General features: G+C 35.3%; 1 long non-coding RNA gene across 1 annotated transcript; it reads left to right on the forward strand.

The window, feature by feature from the left end:
- Positions 1-1,268: 1,268 nt before the first annotated feature.
- Positions 1,269-1,955, forward strand: LOC129242733 (uncharacterized). The gene is made up of 3 exons (XR_008582213.1): positions 1,269-1,419; positions 1,492-1,633; positions 1,715-1,955. It is a non-coding gene; the product is annotated as an uncharacterized LOC129242733 (long non-coding RNA).
- The last annotated feature ends 7,433 nt before the right edge of the window (positions 1,956-9,388 follow it).

The following is a 9,388-nucleotide window of genomic DNA, read 5'->3' on the forward strand; positions in this document are numbered from 1 at the left end:
GCTATTCGAATGCAGTAATAATTCAGATAATAGAAAAATTTGTGGTGGCGATGGAAAATTTAACCCTTTCCGATTCTCAAGTTCAATGTAATATTTCCTGCACGTGCGAAAGCATCTGTCCCAATGTTGTATTTTTAAAAGCATTAAAGAGTTTTTCTATTTTAAATTGCGTGCCCTCCGCAGTTTTAAAATTAATGTAGACCATATGAAGCTATTTCTCGCAGTAGCAAGATCTTCTTAAAAATGATAAATCAATAAACAATTACACCCTTTGGAATCGCAAATGCAGAAGTGCAAGCTGGGCGTGAACCTTCAAACACGCATTGGTTCCAACCTTGTTGTTGTAAATTGTAATTTGCCAATTTGCCAATTTTGAAATTTCGGTCAATGGTTTTGAAAAATCGTTAGCCACCGCAGGGTGACGCCCACTTTTTCTATAAATTCTGTTCGATTTGCCATTTCAGATGGCTTCAGCGTGTGATTGACTGACGGGGATGGCGTTGTACCACAAAATAAATAGGTGCTTTTATATACCGATACGTGTAGACACATACATATATGCATGCCTTTTTCGACATGTGTTAAAGACTTCATTATGGCGGAAGTTTATAATCATTATGAAGGGTTAACTATGTAATATTTTATTTTTTAGCCGGATGCATGCGTACATACAAACATATGTACATGTATACCTGTATCTGTAGACATCACTTAGGTTATAGAAACTGTTGAAACACGCCTTCAACACTGTTGCCCTTTTTAATCCACATCCTATTGCATTTAATTTATGTTCTTCCATCCTTCTGCCATTTGCATTTCATTTGTATTCAGTTGATTCAATTTTCACAGTTGCCAAAAACGATTTTATTCGCATTCATTGCGATTAGTAACAGTTACAAACGTGCCAAATTTCAATAAAGCATTTGACATTTCGCACATGCCAAATAAGTTGTGTGTTCGTATGTTTGAATGTATGAGGAAGTCGATTTTCATGCGTATATGGGTAGATTTTCAATAAATTTAAAATAATCGATTTGGAAAATGCGAATGCATTAAAAAACTCGGGGAGGCAAAGCATTTTAAAATTTTCTCAAGGTGAAAGCCAATGACTTTTATGTACCACAGAATTGCAGTTTGTCTCTCTACTTCAACTCTAACATCAACTGGCTTTGGCTAATTGCAAGGCGAATTTATAATATTATAGGTGACAGCAACCGCATATAAGTAAAACCCTAGCTGTATTTGTTGTTGCGTTTGGTCCAAGCATCACGTCAAAATCAGCTGTTCATTTGCAGTGTGGTTTGCTTGTGAAACGTACGCTGGAAATAGTCACAAAATAAAAAGTCGCTACATTTCCCACAGTTCATTGAAGATTTCGTATGTAGCTTATGTGCAAGGTGGATTTATTATGTGTGAATTGTAAGTTCTTGTGGATATGAAAGAAATCATTTGAATTTGCGGTATTTTAATTATTAATCATACATATTTCAGAATTTGCCACGGGCATGCATAAGGTGAAATTGAATGTAGAGAGTGAAGTTTGGACGCAGAAGAGTTTAAATTAGAGAAACATAACGCAAAAAAACTTCGAAACAAGGGCAAAATTAAAGTCTCACTGCGTACAGAAAGTAATGTATGTAATATTGAGCTCAATTGTATTTGTATCACATTTTTAATTTGCAATTTTTACATGTGTAATTCTATATCCTCATAGGATATTGATGGCTATCAGAAATCCACCTTGGCTGCTAATGACTGTGATGACTTCATACTAAATACTGTTGAGATGCGCATACCATATTGCATAAAAAAGTTTGCTTCATGTTTTTTGTGGAAAATCGATCGCTATGATTGGCATCTAAAACTGAACACTTAAAAATTCTGGATTACAAATTTGTAACATGCTTGTGAATTCATTTTATATAATTCAACTTTAATGATTTTATAGCCTGTATTTAGAACATAAGTTATTGGACATTGAAAAACTGATTACAAATAAAGTATTTAATTTAATTAAATTTATATTAATGTTATTTCATTTATTTGGATATTTTATTTGCTGTGCGCTGTGTGGTATCGTCCTCTAAATTTGTGAGCTCCTATGATATTAAAAACAAATTATTATTTATGCCTATTATTCGAATTATTATTATGCATACCTGCTTATACTTGATATCTGAAACTGAGTATTCACTTCTAGCTTCCAACGGTGCATGTGGTAATTCAGCAGCTTCAATTAAGGGATTACGTAAGACGAACAAATACAATAACTCTGGACAATTCGCCAACTGTTGGTACATATGTTTTTAATAAATTACGTCAAACTTTTTTATAGCAAATTTCATACCTTGTAGTCATTATATAGCCATTGCGGTATAAAAGCGTTGAGACTTAGCAGCTTGTTTGCTATATATTTACGTACGCTAGTAGAATTTTCTAACTCATAATCATAAATGAGTTTTTGTAACAGTGACCGGGCCACGCTCATGCTTCATTGGCGCTTTCCTTGGTAATGCGGTGTACCCATATGGGAAGAGGTGATAATCCGCAGCCAGAAAGCAGCTTCAGCAGTATATAAACCACAACCAGATAAAATTATTGTCAATTCTTGTAGACCTTTGAACGTCTTTTCGATAAGCAGCGAGTCGAACCAGTGTTTTGTATGATTCACCACGGTCTAGCAATGATACAGCCACAAAAACTTGTCCTAAAATTTTAAATTAATTAAATTAAAGGACAACCGCGAGTCAATAAATTGGCAAACGTGAATAAATGTTCCATTTGCATCAATAGCTCAGTAAACACAAATGTAAACATATGTATGAATGTACATACCAATACAAACAAAACATATCATTTTGACGTAAGCCATATCTACGGCGAAAAATTCAGCTGGCTGAATGCTGTCACCTATAATAAATCCACCTTGGCTAATTGTGAGCTCAATTATTTAGGCTTTAATGCCGGCTCCGAACAGGAGATGCTTTTAAATGGTAGAAAAATGCCTGACCGCTGAGAGAAGACATACTTATATGTATTTACTATATTTGAAAAACTTAGTACGTTTGGAAGTATACAAAAAATGTAAAACATAAAATTTTTTGTTTTTTCGCATTATTTAATTATTAAAGGTTTGCTCATTTGTGACATTAGATTTTTGACACTGCCTTACAAGTGGTTGTATTTATGAAGGGTGAAGAAAGTGGAAAAAATGAAATCCATTTTGGTAAAAAACAAACTGCAAACGGCCTAACAAATAAATTTAAATTAATGTTTCAATGTGTATAACATATTTTGTGGGCAATGCATATCTAAACATGTACAAATTTATATGCATAAATGAATGTGCTATTAAAGCAAAAAACGGTAAAACTTAATCCAAGAGCTATATTTTATTCATTGCTTTGAAATTTTAAACCGATTGCGAAGTTTCGCCAATAAAAACACTTCGCTCGCATTGACCCATTGAAAATTAATAATATCCTGATTTAAGCGATATTCGTGATGCATTCCATGTCATGCTGGTCCTGGAAATACCGATACAAACCCCTGAGCGAGTTTTTGCTCATAAGGACACCTTTTTGAAAACGAAATATTTTTCTGCAATTTTTTTCTTCTACTTTTACTCAAAATTTCTAGAATAAGCAACCCACTGCCATACTAAGGGAGCCGATTTGTCTAGAGGGCACGAGAAAGCTGCTTACTGACAAAGCTTTTATTATTGAATCATGGTTTTTTAGTTTTCCGAGAGTATTCAAAAAGAACTCATAACGGTGAACAAAAACTGCAAGGATAGCTAGAAAAGGCAAACAAAAATTCAATCATCCAAACACTGGCTCGATAATTATCGAGCCAATTATAATTGGCTCGCATTGCATTCAATCATTAACTTGGGAGAGGTTTTATATGTTGGAATATTGAACCCATGACCATTGAAAGCAAAATGGTTCGATAAATTCAAAACAATTTGGCTTCAGTGTAATCATTGGCTTCTTTAGCTTTACTTTAATTATAGTCTCATACGTGACGAGCCGTTATTAAGAGGTACCCACTCAACTTCATAAATACATTATCGTCAAGTTTTAAGTAAAGTATTGTGTGCCTGCTTGCCTACGAGTGTAAATAGATGTTCTTTCCGACTTAACTGTTGCAAATGTAATGGTTCTACTTGAAATGACAATACCAATAGTTAGGAATGCACGTGGACAGTTGGCATGAGAAAACTTCAACAGACAATATGATGTTTGCTCTGCATATATATATATGTACGTACATATGTACATCGGTGTGTTATAATTAGAATTCAATCAAAGGATCACCCAAAAGCTTATGTCCATAAGTCCAAACTCATGTAGTTTTTCGCGCTAAGAAAATGGTAGGCAGTGCAAGGGCGGGGATGTAGAAGCGCTAAATAAACAATCGACCTCATCAGCGAAGCTGTCCAAGGCTACCTTAAAATAACCGTTCTTTAAACACAAAGAGCACTGCCAAGAAACAACAATCGAAAATCTGGATCAGAAATTCAAATGAACGACAACGGCAGGATTTAACACGATGTGACGGCGATGATGAGGCGCTTATTAAAAAACATCTTTAAGGACACTTCACGCATTGACCCCTTTTGAACGCACGTTTGTAAAAAGACGTACAAAGCGAAACTCCACTGCAGCTGCGTGACTCACAAATACATGCACTCCACAACAAACGGACAAATTTTTGTTTCTTTTGACGCTTTCCCTTTAGATGCTGTCAAAAACAATCAAAGATAGCCTCATCAAAATCTTGCGCATTAACATTGAAGAGCCTGAAGGTAGGCAAACAATCCCACATCTCTTCGCATCGTTTTTGTACATCGTACATTTGTATGCCCATTCACATAGACTGACTTTTTCCCTCTACGCAATATTAGGCAATATGAACTAAGAGCTGAACCAGTTTAACAAATACTACTTAAAAAAATATTCAATTTGAGAGAGAACTGTAAAATACATGTTTCTCAATTTCCCCTTGCAATGTTGCAAATTTTCTCAAACACATTAAAGCATACACCTATGTATGTATGTATGTTTGCACATATGTGTCTAGTGCTCTCTAGTCATTTTCTTCTAATTAATTTGGTCAATCATTTTGCGGTAAGTTTGCTGGACATTATCAACCTATCATGTTTTCTGCTTATGCGATATTCCTCAAACCGCCCATCACGCACCAAAATTAACCCTCAGGTCCTGTGAGGTGACGCAATTTCGTACAACTCTTAAATGATGATTATCTGTCCCTCGACTCACAGTATTCCAATCGGTGACCTTAAATTGTCCCATCCGGCCTGCAAACGGGTTCGCGTTAATTTCATTAGCATCCTTGAACGCTTCCTTTTTAAAACGATCAACATTATCCTATCCGCCACCAGCACTCCTCGCTTATTTCGAGATCTTGCATATCATCTTCCGGCCGTGTAAGCAACCTATTTAGGCAGCAGGGCGAAAGTAGAGCATATAATTAAATTCTATGAATATTAGTTCGTATTTTAACCCTTAACTTCATTCATTTGTGCTCACCTTTGTGCGCTCGCAATTAAAGTGACCCTTGTTTCTTGTCGCTTTTAAGAAAAGATCATTTAGATGAACTTTCTCTCCTAACCTGTTCCAGTTTCTGATGTAGCCCTTTCCCATCATCTTTTGATGAACTGCCGCTCACTCATATTCTCCTCCTCGCCTTATATTGTATTTCGTCTTGTCATGCCGTTGCTGTAAGATGATTAGATTGTACCTGTGAGTGCATATGCATTGAACAAAATTTATAAGTGAATGTCATCATGAGTGCTTATTGTTGTCACCAAATGTCACTATCTTTGGCGCGGCTGCTCGACCTACTCAATTTAAGTGTACACCACCTATATGGCATATGTTTGTAAATATGTACAATAATAATAATACTTTGGAATACTAAATGCGCATACTTACATACGTAAATACAAACATAAAATTCTAGACATGCGCACATACCTATAAAGGTTTATGAATTGAAATATAGTTGCTAAAAATGTGTTTTCTAGAACTTATCATAAGCAGCGTTGTCAACTTTCTAAAATAAATTAAGATAGGGTCCCAAAATATATATATATATATATATATATAAACTTGTAGATATTTGATAATATAGATATATAAGCTTGTATTTGATATTTAATTCCACTTTCTTCATATTTTGGTTTGGCTGTAGTGGCTGTACAAATGGCTGTACAAGTGAGAAACTTAATTGAATCACAGAAGTGGTAATAACCACTCCTTTTTTGCGATCACAACAAACGTGGCACTAAAAGAGAAAAAGTCTTGGAATGGAGAAGAGACAACGCCATTTCGTATCCTGTTTCACTTCTGCGTTCGAACGAATTCCATAGATCCGCAGAAGGAGTCATGAATCTAACGATGGAAGTGAAATACAACAACTGTGGAACGTAGACTAGAAAAGGTCCGTTAGCTTATTGGAAATGAGCTCAAAAATATTTTAGAGAATATTTTTGCGTAGAGCATTAACAAAACTGTAAAAGTATTAAGACATTGGGAAAGTAGACTAGAGGTAGCACCTATCAAATATTAAAAAAGCAGCAGGACATTGTTGCGGCAGGACTGTACTTGTGAACGGCGCCAAATTATAAGTCCTTTACTGTTCAATGGCAATAGACAAAGGTTGATTTGAGATTTGTACTTCGGCCTCATGGTCTTTTGTGCCCTCTAACATCCACACCCAGTTCTTGTATTAAACTCGAAATAGAGCTAGATTGGATTGGGCGTATGTGCTTTTCTGCTGACTGCAGTTGTGACTGCAATTGGTCGAGATATCTCAATCTTCTCCTGCAATGTTCAGCGCTGTATTCAAGGAGAAGATACATTGGAAGCTGCTGGGAAGGAAAGGCTCGGATCCTATTAATAGCGAGGCCGCAGCCTCTCTTACCCATGCGTCCGCCACATCGTTCTCAGTTATTCCCCTGCGTCTTAAGACCCAAATTAGCGGGATGCTCAACAGCAATACTGTTCTCAAATGTGATAGCGTTTAATATCTCGGTTTTCACCTAGGACAGCGTTTAACATAAAGACGTCATATTCAAGAAAATAATGAAACAAACAACTAGGAAGCTTTATTAGGTAATAATGATTTTTTCTCAAGAACCAGACTATGCAATTTCTATATACAATCAACTTTTTCTTGCTGTTATGCTGTTTTGGATGTTATCACCAAATGACGATGTTGTCTAACAGAAAAAGGTAGATCGTAAAAATTTCCAATATCTGTAGCATCCGTTAACCGATTTGAATCGATCCGTTATATATCAGAATCGAATTTTCTCCATTTCGTTCATGTTTAAGTTTTTGTAAGAATTAAACGTTTTCAAAATACTTTATTTATCCACTAAACACTAGGTTTATTACTGCATAAATGAAGATTTACAAAGTTGAATTTCATCACGGAAGTTAACGCTTTCTTATTTTTTTACTATTTTTCCTTCGGGGAAATGTTCCCCGTAAGCATTACGCCCACACTGATTCACATACGATACTTAGGAAAGTAATTTCTTAGTGGCAGATGTGTAATAGTCCGGGAGCCAGGGGGCGATTTTGGACTGGTCAGTTGCGCTTACGGTCTTTCCATCGCTATAAACGCAGCTGACCTTCATTATTATACAATATTTTCATATGTGTCCAAAATTATGTGAAAAAAATTTCAGCCGGTATTAAATGAGTTGTTAAACATTTTGTTTCCACGCGTTTCATATCCTTCCACAATCACACCCACCGCGGCACACTGGGCCAGAAGACCCGAGTGAGTGGCCAAAACTCTTTTTTCTTAGGAAAAGGCCATAAAACCGATTAAAACCACGTTTATTATAGTTTTTTAACTCTATGAATGCGAATCTGAAGTCAAAATTAAAAAATCCGTATTTTTGCTTCAAACTCAGAATCTAGGGGTTTAGAACAATGCACATTACGAATATAATGTCAACTTCAAATTCAAAATGGCGGATCCAAAATGGGGGACATAAAATTTAAAAAATCAGTATTTTTGTTTCAAACTCAGAATCTAGGGGTTTAGAACAAAGAAAATACGTCTAGAATTAGCTGTACTCATACACCCAGGATACACCGCGAGGAGGATTCTAGTACGATTTAGTATCCCAATTTTTTTGTTGTAATTTTTATAATTTTTAATTTTTTTTTTGTAATTTTTGTAATTTTTAATTTTTTTTAATTTGACTTAATTTTTGAATCTGCGTTTAAGCTCAATTTATTCAGAATCAGAAGTTTCTTCTTCTGATAGTTCAAGTTCATCTAGAAGTTTGTGAACGTCATTAGACGCAATCATTTCATGATCGCGTTCGGCCTCTGTTTTATCTTCCGATTCATATTCGTCTACATTTGCACTGGCACTGCTATGATCATTTTCCATATTTTGAGTATCTAACAAAAGTAACTGTTTAACTTCTGCTGAAAGTGGTAAACGTCTTCTGTTATTAGCTCTAGACAACCTGTTCATACTAGACAGTAATGGATCAGAAGTATCTAGTAATCGATTAAAGAGATCCTCTAAGTTTGTTTTCTATCACATTGTCTACAGTGCCTGAGTCTGAAGTTTCTGTAATCTTTGTTTCTCGATTCAGATGCCTCTTCTCCATATACACCAACTGGTAAGGTACAATGTCTTGTTATTTCTCCAGCATGAATCAAGATTTTATGAAGAGTTGCTGGCATTGGATACCAAGGATACAAGGTAACATATAAGCTTGCAGTGGTTAAGCAGAATTCTTCAAATTTTTCTGTGTTGATTGGTAGCTGACAAGAAAGGCAAACTAAAATAATTTTCAAATTATTTACGAACTGGCAATCAATCTTTAAGCATTCTGCAACAATCTCTGCATTTTGAAATGCCTTACGTGCGGAATTTCCGTCGTTAGTTGTACCAGAACCACCTGCTTTTGGTATATCAACTAATAGTCCCAACTTTTCACGTAGAATTTTTTGAATTTCAGCTTTCCGATCTGCAACAAGTTTTTTATCCTGAGGCGTACTTACCCTCCATTTCTTAATATTAATTCTGTAAGCTATATGCAAACAACATTCATAAAATCGAATTCACGCATATAATGGGCTAATACCATATTGAAGTGCATTTTTATCTGGAAGGAATACGCTTGTTTTTTTACTAATATTTTTTAGATCATTGAATTGTTTTGGAGTTGCCTTACAGATTGGACAGCATTGTGATGATTTTGTTCCTGTTAAAATATTCAAAATCTTCCCATCAACTAAAGTCAAATGTAAAGAGAAGTGATCAGTAATTTTGTGACTCATATTAATAATGTTGAAGACCTGCAGGCTGTTAATCTGGCCATCCA

Source organism: Anastrepha obliqua, chromosome 3, assembly GCF_027943255.1.
Source record: "Anastrepha obliqua isolate idAnaObli1 chromosome 3, idAnaObli1_1.0, whole genome shotgun sequence".
In the NCBI taxonomy this organism is placed as follows: Eukaryota; Metazoa; Arthropoda; class Insecta; order Diptera; family Tephritidae; genus Anastrepha; species Anastrepha obliqua.